The sequence below is a fragment of the Staurois parvus genome, unplaced genomic scaffold (genome assembly GCF_062004578.1).
Source record: "Staurois parvus isolate SC_StPar_1 unplaced genomic scaffold, SC_StPar_1.0 ptg000202l, whole genome shotgun sequence".
NCBI classification, from domain to species: domain Eukaryota; kingdom Metazoa; phylum Chordata; class Amphibia; order Anura; family Ranidae; genus Staurois; species Staurois parvus.
In genome coordinates, this window is record NW_028317998.1 from 5,458,399 (window position 1) to 5,470,537 (window position 12,139).

Sequence of the window (12,139 nt, forward strand, 5' to 3'; positions counted from 1 at the left end):
TCTCTCCGACCACCACCTCCTCACGTTCTCCATCTCCCCTTCCCCTAACTCCCCCCCCCCAGTGCGCCAAACCATCACCAGCCGCAACCTCCGCAACCTGCACCCGGCCCCCCTCCACTCGGCTGCCGACCGCTTGCACGACAGCATCCTTCCACTGTCATGTCCTGACCTAGCCACCACCGCGTACAACGACTCACTATCAGCCACCCTAGACTCTCTGGCACCCCTAACCACACGCAACATCAAACCCAGACCGCTCCAACCATGGCAGAACGACCACACTAAATGCCTCAAACGTCGCAGTCGTGCGCTGGAGAGACTATGGCGCAAAACCAGGTCCCCTCATGCATTCTCCCTCTACAAATCTGCCTTCCTCACCTACACCTCCTCCCTCCACGCCGCCAAGCAGGCCTACTTCGTTGACCTGATCAACACCCTCTCAAACTGCCCTCGCCGACTCTTCTCCACCTTCAACTCCCTGCTCTCTCCCCCCCCTCCTCCACTCAGTACCTCACTTACCGCCCACGAGATTGCCACTCATCTCCATAGCAAGATTGACGCAATCCGCAAGGACATAGTCAACTTGCAGTCTACCTCCCCATCTAGCCTCCCCCCTTCCATCACCCTCTCATCTCTCCCCTCCTCTGACCTTGCAACGGCACTGCCCCCCACCACACCCAAGGCCCTGCCTACCGTAACCCCCCCATCACTGCACTCCTTCAGCCCTACTACCACTGAGGAAGTCACCAGAGTCTTCTCAGAAGCCCGCCTCACTACCTGCCCCCTGGACCCTATCCCCTCTCAACTCCTCCGGTCACCCCCCTCTTCCCTCATCCGCTCCCTTACCCACATCTTCAATCTCTCCCTCGCTACTGGCGTCTTCCCCTCCCCCCTAAAACATGCGCACATCACCCCCATACTCAAAAAGCCCTCCCTGGACCCCACTGACCTCAACAACCTCAGACCAATTTCCCTGCTGCCACTCATGTCCAAGCTCCTTGAGCGCTTGGTCTACGATCGCCTAAGCGCCCACCTAACTGACAACAACCTCCTTGACCCACTACAGTCCGGCTTCCGTCCCCTACACTCCACCGAAACTGCCCTCCTCAAAATCACCAACGATCTACTAACCGCCAAAGCCAAAGGCGACTACTCTGTCCTCCTCCTCCTAGACCTCTCTGCGGCTTTTGACACAGTCGACCACCCCCTCCTCCTTAATAAACTACTCTCCCTTGGCATCAGAGACTCCGCTCTCTCTTGGTTCTCGTCCTATCTATCCCAACGCTCCTTCAGCGTTTCCTACAACGGCGCCACCTCCTCTTCCCTCCCCCTCTCTGTTGGGGTCCCCCAGGGCTCTGTCCTTGGACCCCTTCTCTTCTCCATCTACACCTCCTCCCTTGGCAAACTCATACACTCCCACGGCTTCAACTACCACCTCTATGCTGATGATACTCAAATCTACCTATCCACCCCTCACCTCACCCCCACATTCTCAGCCCGCATCACTCACCTCCTAAACGACATCTCTGACTGGATGTCGCTCCATTTCCTCAAACTCAACCTCTCCAAAACCGAGCTTCTCGTCTTTCCCCCTTCCCGTGCCCCCCCCCCCATCCTTTCCATCACTACCAACAACACCACCATCAATCCCGCCCAGCAAGCCAAGGTCCTTGGCGTCATTCTGGACTCAAACCTTTCCTTCCAACCTCATGTCAAATCACTCACAAATACATGCAGGCTCCACCTTCGCAACATCGCCAAAATACGCTCCTTCCTTACCCCAGACACCACTAAACTACTCGTTCACTCCCTGATTATCTCACGCCTGGACTACTGCAACTCCCTCCTCATCGGCCTACCCCAGTGCAAACTCTCCCCGCTTCAGACCATCCTGAACTCAGCTGCCAGACTCATCCACCTCACCAGCCGCTCCACCTCTGCCACCCCCCTCTGCCTCTCCCTCCACTGGCTCCCCATTGCCCAACGCATTAAATTCAAACTGCTCACTCTGACCTATAAAGCCATTCACAACACTGCCCCTAACTACCTCACCGACCTGATTCCCAAGTACCACCCTACCCGTACCCTTCGCTCTTCACAGGACCTCCTTCTATCTTGCTCCCTGGTCTCCTCCTCCCACGCACGACTGCAAGACTTCTCCAGGTCCTCCCCCATCCTCTGGAACTCACTACCCCAATCCATCAGACTGTCACCTTCCCTCCTCACCTTCAGGCGCTCCCTGAAAACCCACCTCTTCAGGGAAGCCTACCCCACCCTCACCTAACAGCCGCTGCCCTTCCCTCCTCCTACCACTCCATCCCCCACAGCCATTTCCTCCTGTACCTCTACCCCCTCCCTCCTAGATTGTAAGCTCAAAAGAGTAGGGCCCTCTTACCCCTTGTGTGCTGTTTGATGTTACTGTACTGTTTCATGTATTGTCCCCCCCTATTGTACAGCGCTGAGCAAACCCTTTGGCGCTATATAAACTCGATAAATAAATAAATAAATAAATAAATAAGGAGTGCTTCTAGCAGTCGTCCAATGGCTGCTCCGTGTCTTATGGACATACCTGCCGCAGTCATAAATCCTCTTGCCTTCCATATGGGTCCAAAGTCATGGGCCACCCCAAAGGCATATCTGGAGTCTGTGTAGATATTGGCCCTTTTTCCTTCCGCCATCTGGCATGCTGTTGTAAGTGCTTGAAGTTCAGCTCCCTGTGCAGATATTGCTGGCGATAGGGCTCTTGCCTGTAGGACTGTGTCTGCAGTAGTGACCGCAAATCCTGTATAATATTTGCCTCCATCGTCTGCATATCTGGAACCATCAACAAACAAGGTGAAGTCTGGGTCCTGCAGAGGTGTTTCACTCACTGTGGGAAGATGGAAGGTTTCCATTTTCATCACTTCAAGACAATTATGAGGCTCAGTGGCTCCATTATCCTCTCCACTTTCTTCATTACCTTCATTACCCCCCTCAGCAATTGGGAGGAGAGTGGCCGGATTCAGGGTTTGGCAACGTAGGAGAGTGACGTTATCAGGAAGTTGGAGGGAACACTGTAGTCTAAGATGCCTCGCTGTGGACAAATGTTTAGGTTGGACTTGGTTTAAAATGGCAGCAATGGCATACGGTGCCAGAAGAATAAGTTCATGTCCCAGTACAATATCAGAGGTCTTATCCAGCAGAGCTGGAGCAGCGAAAACTGCACGCAGACACGAGGGTGCTCCTCTAGCCACTGGGTCCAAACGGCATGAGTAGTAGCCTACGGGTCGTAGGCAGTCTCCGTGGGACTGGGCCAATACTCCTGTGCCATGGCCTTGGCGTTCAGACACGAACAGTTTGAAAAAATTTCTCGTAGTCTGGTAGACCTAGGGCTGGGGCTGAAGAAAATAAGCATTTTAGAGCCAAAAAAAAAAAAAAAAAGTTGGAGTCGGCCTCTTCGGACAGATGGAAGGGCTCAGACTTGACAGCATCATAGAGTGGTTGCATAAACCAAGAAACATCAGGAATCCATGACCTACAGTGGGATATGAGGCCAAGAAAGGCATAGAGTGGCTTCTGGCCTAACGGCAGTGGCAGGTTCTGGATGGCCTTAACTCTTTCCTCCGTAAGATGCCTTGTTCCATGTAAGAGGCAGTGGCCCAAGAACATGACTGTTGTCGTGCACCATTACAACTTCGGTTTAGAAGCCTTACAGCCTTGGTGTGCCAAATAACATAGTAAACTCTCCGAGGCTTCTTCAGCCGTGGGCAGGTCATCAGCACAGAGGAGAAGGTCATCCACATATTGAAGAAGGACCACTGCCGAATGTTCCTTTTGCCGCGTGTCCAGTATGGTGGTCATGGCTTTGGCGAACTGGCTCAGAGAATTTTGCGCCCCTCGTGGATAAAAACAAAGAAGTATCTGCATGAGAATACAAGGGAACACTGGAGAATGCATTTGCCAGGTCCACCACGGTGAAATACTTTGCTGTTGGAGGTACCCCTGTGAGTAAAGTGTGGGGATTTGGAACGATAGGTGTCTCTAAGACAGTGGCTTCATTCACTGCTCGGAGGTCCTGTACCATCCTGTACTTCTCTGGTTCTCCTTTGGGTGTCTTCTTTTTTTATCGGGAACAAAAGTGTATTACATGGAGAGGTACAAGGTATGAGTGCACCATTTGCCACAAGGGACTTGACCTGCTTCGAAATGGCCTTGGATTGCGCTGATTTCAGTGGGTACTGTGGTTTCCTGGGTAGGGGAGCTCCAGGCTTCAGTTCCACCATAATTGGGGGTACCTTTTAAACGTCCAATATCTTCGGGTCCTGTGGACCATAGACAACTTGGGATTCTGCTCAGCACATCCGGTGCTACGTAGAATGTACCATTGACTTGTAAGACCGGACACACTGGGTAGAGGCGTTGGCCTTCCAGTTGTCTAATTTGGTGTACCAATATGGCCGCCTCCAGGAAGTGTACTGGGCTGGGCAGGAAGGGACAAAGCAGGTGCAGCAAGATGGCTGCCATCAGGAAGTGTACTGGGCTGGGCAGGAAGGGACAAAGCAGGTGCAGCAAGATGGCTGCCATCAGAAAGTGTACTGGGCTGAGCAGGAAGGGACAAAGCAGGTGCAGCAAGATGGCTGCCATCAGGAAGTGTACTGGGCTGGGCAGGACTGTTCCTGCCCTCCTTTGTTCTGAATTCTATCATCATAGGGCGGTGGTTTTAGCACACTTCCATTTTCACTTTTATGATACACATACATTATACAATCGCCTTTTTCTTGAATTTCTTCCAACTATCCTTTATGCAACGCTTTTACAGTTTTTTTTACAAAGCTTCTGTCACGTTCAGCAAACCTTTTTTCACATAACATTCCTCTCTGTTCCTACAATGATTTGTGCCAGTCCTGACCTTCAGCTTACAAACTTTCGCTACTTTAGATAACTTTTTTAACTGCTTCACTTCCTTCACATCTCTTCACAATATGACATGCCAGTAATCCTTTTCAATATTTAACACATTAATGGTACACATAAACAGTTTTTTTTTTTTCCTGTAGCAATACCTGTTCTGTCCACTGCTCTTTGTGGATAACTTTGGCTACATTATACCAAGCTTCTTGCTGTCTTCAGCAAATTTTTGGTCAACTAAGACATCTTTCTTCTCTTCTTTTTTTTTTTTTTTTTTTTCTTCGCCATTCTTCTGGCTGTAAACGACCTCCCTTATCTGTGATTCCACATACTTTCACTAACTTAACTAATCCCTTCACATACTGCTCCCCCTCCCTCTGTGCAACCAGGTCACGTCCTAACATTCCTTTCTAGGGGTCTTATCAGCGTCTGACCCATCTCCTCCTCCCTTCTCTGTCCTTCCTAACAGAAATCTAAGACACTTCACAGGCTGCTGTCCAGCCTTTTCTTAACCCTTAACAAACCCCAACCTTCTGTTATGAATGGCAACATTAACTCACAGACACACATTTAGGACATAACATAGCAGTCTATCTTGGTGGGCTATGAGTACAGATCACTGAGTAAATCTTCGTAACCCACACAAACACGGTTACGGCACCACGCTGCCACACTACCGTGACGCGTACTCGACACCTCCTCTCGTGGTCAACACACAAGGTTACCACACCCAGAGAAATTATGTGTCAAAACCCTCAGTAGGTCCACTCCTCTTCCACCTCAAGACTGATACATAAAAACAAATACACAACAGAGACCCAGGTAACAGATAAGCACATGCAGGTAGATTTAAATAAACTCCGGGCAAGCAAAGTTACCTGCCTTTAGTGACCTTTAGCAGCCGTACTAGGCACAGGTATGAATCAACAACAAAGACAGGATAAGCAATGGTAAGATAGCAAAATATATCTTACCATGCTCCAGAGGTGATCAATCTCCGGCCTGTCCAGTTTGACTGACACCGAACGCCTTTTCAGGTCGGCTGGCTGCAGGTTCATTACTCAGAGTTCCCGGATTTCTTGGCACCAGTTGTTTTAGTCGAGGACTGAAATCGCCCAGTGCTTATCTGTTCCTGTCCTAATTTATGACGCTAGCTTTGGAATGTGCGCACATTGGAAGGGACTCACGCTGACACACAAGTTCAGTCTATGAATACTTCTAGTTTAATATAATGAGAAAGTGAACTTATATATGCAGAATGATGCAAGAGTCATGTGACAACAGCATAAGCATTATATTAGTCTTTGATTGGTCATTTCCACACGAAAACAATCTCCGTCATGGTATAGGTGTGATCTTCTTCCAGGCCTTATCTTATAGAGAAGAAAAACATTCCTTTGTTTCCCAAATCACACGGTGGGAGGGGGTCTGTGTGTGTGAGCAGACATTTCTTAAGCAAGGATTTCTTATAGTACCACAATTAGTCTTTGATTGGTCATTTCCACACGAAAACAATCTCCGTCATGGTATAGGTGTGATCTTCTTCCAGGCCTTATCTTATAGAGAAGAAAAACATTCCTTTGTTTCCCAAATCACACGGTGGGAGGGGGTCTGTGTGTGTGAGCAGACATTTCTTAAGCAAGGATTTCTTATAGTACCACAAAGCCCAGCAGGCAGAAAATATTCACACAACATATGTATTAAAGTATAAAAGTAAATATTTATAAAACTTATAGAAATAGCGTATATATATATACAGTCAGGTCCATAAATATTGGGACATCGACACAATTCTAACATTTTTGGCTCTATACATCACCACAATGGATTTGAAATGAAACAAACAAGATGTGCTTTAACTGCAGACTGTCAATTTTAATTTGAGGGTATTTACATCCAAATCAGGTGAACGGTGTAGGAATTACAACAGTTTGCATATGTGCCTCCCACTTGTTAAGGGACCAAACGTAATGGGACAATTGGCTTCTCAGCTGTTCCATGGCCAGGTGTGTGTTATTCCCTCATTATCCCAATTACAATGAGCAGATAAAAGGTCCAGAGTTCATTTCAAGTGTGCTATTTGCATTTGGAATCTGTTGCTGTCAACTCTCAATCTCACTATCAGTGAAGCAAGCCATCATTAGGCTGAAAAAACAAAACAAACCCATCAGGGAGATAGCAAAAACAGTAGGTGTGGCCAAAACAACTGTTTGGAACATTCTTAAAAAGAAGGAACGCACCGGTGAGCTCAGCAACACCAAAAGACCCGGAAGACCACGGAAAACAACTGTGGTGGATGACCGAAGAATTCTTTCCCTGGTGAAGAAAACACCCTTCACAACAGTTGGCCAGATCAAGAACACTCTCCAGGAGGTAAGTGTATGTGTGTCAAAGTCAACAATCAAGAGAAGACGTCACCAGAGTGAATACAGAGGGTTCACCACAAGATGTAAACCATTGGTGAGCCTCAAAAACAGGAAGGCCAGATTAGAGTTTGCCAAACGACATCTAAAAAAGCAGTTCTGGAACAACATCCTATGGACAGATGAGACCAAGATCAACTTGTATCAGAGTGATGGGAAGAGAAGAGTATGTAGAAGGAAAGGAACTGCTCATGATCCTAAGCATATAACCTCATCAGTGAAGCATGGTGGTGGTAGTGTCATGGGGGCGGGCATGTATGGCTGCCAATGGAACTGGTTCTCTTGTATTTATTGATGATGTGACTGCTGACAAAAGCAGCAGGATGAATTCTGAAGTGTTTCGGGCAATATTATCTGCTCATATTCAGCCAAATGCTTCACAACTCATTGAACGCCGCTTCACAGTGCAGATGGACAATGACCCAAAGCATACTGCAAAAGCAACCAAAGAGTTTTTTAATGGAAAGAAGTGGAATGTTATGCAATGGCCAAATCAATCACCTGACCTGAATCCGATTGAGCATGCATTTCACTTGCTGAAGACAAAACTGAAGGGAAAATGCCCCAAGAACAAGCAGAAACTGAAGACAGTTGCAGTAGAGGCCTGGCAGAGCATCACCAGCGATGAAACCCAGCGTCTGGTGATGTCTATGCATTCCAGACTTCAGGCTGTAATTGACTGCAAAGGATTTGCAACCAAGTATTAAAAAGTGAAAGTTTGATTTATGATTATTATTCTGTCCCATTACTTTTGGTCCCTTAACAAGTGGGAGGCACATATGCAAACTGTTGTAATTCCTACACCGTTCACCTGATTTGGATTGGTAAATACCCTCAAATTAAAGCTGACAGTCTGCAGTTAAAGCACATCTTGTTCGTTTCATTTCAATCCATTGTGGTGGTGTATAGAGCCAAAAATGTTAGAATTGTGTCGAAGTCCCAATATTTATGGACCTGACTGTATATTTAATAGGAAACGAAATAGGCATTTTACCAAATCCATCACACTGATGCGCACTGATAGGCAGCACTGATATGTGGCACTGATTGGCAGCACTGATAGGTGGCACTGATGGGCATTGGCAGACATCACTGATGGGCACTGAAAGGCAGCACTGATGCATTGCACTGATATATGGCACTGATAGGCGGCACTGCCTGGCACTAATAGGTGGCACTGATTGGTAGCACTGATAGGTGGCACTGATTGGCATTGATAGGTGACACTGAAAGGCAGCTCAGATGGGCACTGATATGTGGCATTGATGTGCACTGGTATGCACTGATATGAGGCATTGATGTGGCACTGATGGGCACTGGCACGTGGCACTGATGGACACTGACAGGTGGCACTGCTAGGGCTACACTGATCATCAGGGCACACTGATGTTCAATGTACATGTCCCCTCCTCGGAAAGCCGATTACCGGCTCTCCTCTCCTCTGTCAGCGTGACAGCTCGAGAGGAGAGAAATGCCGATAACAGGCATTTCCCTGTTTACATGTAATCAGCTGTGATTGGACACAGCTGATCACATGACCGAGCGGACATCTTTGGCTCTTTTCCTGATCAGTGATCTGCTGTATCTGAGGGACACAGCGCACCGCCGATCGCCGCGCACTCCCTGAGCCGCGCATGCACGGAGAATAGGAGGACGTCATATGAGCCAATCACAGCAAGTGATGTATTCTATTAATGAATACAGAGCCTGCTCGGATTGGCTGCGTCAGAGAGGCGAGCTGATGATGTCACAACTTCAGCCAATCCGAGCAGGCTCTGTATTCATTAATAGAATACATCGCTCGCCGTGATTGGCTCAGCGCGGTATACTGTATGTAGCCGAAGCTACCGTACAGTATTACTGCACATCCAGAGGGCTGACATTCTATACACCGCGTATAAGACGACCCCCAATTGTTGGGGTATGTTTTTAAGTATAAAAAGTCGTCTTATACGCCGGAAAATACGGTATTCCTGTTTTGCTATAATCGATGGGGATCCTAGCACCTGGCCCACCCACAACTTTTTCATGCACATGAAGTCTGTCTGGGTCAAATGGGTTTCTTGGAGTAAGGCTATGTCTGCTTTTAGTCACTTCAGGTGGCGCAGGATAGCCATGCGTTTGTGAGGTGATCTTAGGCCTTTGACATTCCAGGAAATTATGCATATCATTGTGATAAATTGACTGAGGTGTGGCTGAGGGTATACTATATATGATTTTGTGATGTGTCCCTCCCTACCCAGATCCAATAACAAGTTCTGACTGGGGTTGGTAACTCTCCAGTAGTGGCTCATGTTCTTCGGGGAAATAAGGTAGATTAATAAGATAGAAAAACATAGAAAAAGGCATACAATGGGCCCAACAGGGGCCTGCTGGGGAGAAAAAATATACAACAAACCAATGTAATAGTTTGGACTTCACGTTTTTCCACATGGTACTCCTTTACTACGACCAGTGTAACCGGAGAATTCAAAGAAATTAACCCGCCATGGAAGCATAGCTGTTTTATGGTTGAGAGCTTCCAGTCGGGTAACTCCGTTAGTCAGAGTGGAATCCAGGATTCCAATGTCTTATAGATTTTTGTGTGTGTTCGGAGTATGGAGGACGGTGGGAAAAATGGAAAACATATCAGATAGCATTTTGGAAGTTATGACAACAGTTTAAATGCGTGTATCAAATAAAAAACAACTGGAGGTAAGGATATGTCTTCTGATGCAGAACAGTTGAACTTTGACATCTCTTGAGGAGATGGAGTAGAAGTTAAAGATTTGGCGAGCTGGAGGTCTTTGAGAGGTGTGCTAGATGTTGGAGTAGAAGCGAGATCATGGAGGCCGTAGCTTTCCAGTGTGTTGGTTCACACGTGCCTTTTTGGAGGGTCTTTACGGGGACTGCATTGATCCATGGGGCCTATTGCCCGGAAGGGTTGGAGGGAGTTAGACGAGGCGTCTGCTTCGCTTAGATGGGTCTGCAGGAAATGTGAAGCTTTCTCTGGGTGAGTGAAGGCTTTTTTTTCTCCTGTGTGTGTGGTAAGCCGTAAAATAGCAGGATAAGCAAGAGTAAATTTAATGCCTTTTTGGTGCAGGAAAACACAGATGGTTTGAAAGCCTTTTTGTTTACTTGACACTTCTTGTGAGTAGTCCGCGAATAAAAGCAGTTTATGGCCTTCTATTTGGAGAGAGCTGGAGTTGCAGAATGAGTTGAGAATAGCTACTCTATCTGTGTAGTTGGGGTGTATTTGGCAATCACTGACCGTGGCGTGCATCTGTCTTTAGATGGTGCACCTAAGCGGTGTGCTCTTTCCACCTGGCATGGCGAGGCTAAGGAATACGTGTGGTGCAAAGATCCAAATAAGCTCCTGTATTGTAAGATTCAGGGAGTCCTATAATGCACAAATTGTTTCTGCGCGAGCGGTTTTCTAAGTCATCCAATTTTCCCAAAATGGTCTTTTGCGCGTGCGCAACTTGGTGTGCCCCCGCTTGAACAGAATGGACTTCATCCTCCAAATCAGAAAGCCGCTGTTCTGTTTCAGATAAACGCTTCACATAGTTACCCAGATCCTTCCTAAGTTGTTCTATGCCCATTGATACTGCTCTGTCCACAGCTATAGTGATAGTAGGTGAGAGTAGGGTAGCAACAGCCTGTGCTATTTTTTCATATTGATCTACCTGGATATGAGTGTCAGGTTGTGCTGTGACTGCTGGAGTCTTTGTCTCTGGCATACCTGTTTCCATGCTGTCGGTGGCCATCTTGGCTGCAGAAGAGGGAGATCTGCACGCCTTGGGCCGTGGAGCGGGTGAGGAGTCAGGAGGAGCCGGCAACAAGTACCGGTCCATGCAGGGGAGTGATCTCAGGGCTTGTGGCTGGAGTCCCAGAAGCAGGAAGACGTTTTTGTAAGCCGGGGGATCCTGTGCCGCAAGTTCCGCATCCCTTACATGCAGAGCGGAACCAGAAGTCCTCAATTTGTTCTGTTTTAAAGGGATGAGGTGGCAACCCTAGCTTCAAGGCACATACGATATCTGGCTCACCTAAGGGATCATCGTAGGAGAGCAAATGCAGAGATCAGTCTTTAAAGTGGCATATTAGTTTTAGAGAAACAGGAAAACTAATGCTCGTTTGGATGGTTGCTGGGGCTGCAGTTTCTTCCAGAATTTTATGGGTCATATCTGCACCAGGGGCAACTCATCAAGTTCGCTGAAATGCACAGGGGAAAAATGTGTAGGTAGGTGGTGCTGCGTGGACTGGTGAAAGTATTAAAGAAGGATTTGTGTTTGGAGCTCTATGAGACAAAACCTATTATTTTCCATTTTGAAAAGGCATTGAGGTTGCGTAAAAAAAATCTCTTATTTTAGCAATTCTGGCCATGTAAACAAAGGGGCAGGGATAGTGACATTACTGACCAAATATAGCCTTATTTCAGGGCCTGGGAGTGATGATTCTGTGTTGGTCAGTGAGGAAATTGAACTTGTCCATCACTCAGCATGATTTTTTTAATTGGAGGGCATTGTTCATTGTGATTGACATGCATCTTCATTTTCTGGACAATTTGATTGAAGAGATATATACAGCATCAGTCATTTTTTTAAATAAATACTTGCACATGGGAGGCACAGTACCTGAAAGCCTCCTTATTGTCCATGGGGGTTTCCAGATCTCAGTAAGCCACCTGCCAACAGACCACCACAACCACTTGGCCCGGGTTGGGGAGAAGAGACCCTCATCCTCATCAACATGTGGGACACCCTGGCAATGTACCTGCCTATGTTGAGGGCATGTAGCCTGGTTTGGTTTAGAAGGAGGGTCCCCATGGTCATCCCACTTCCTTTCCTTTT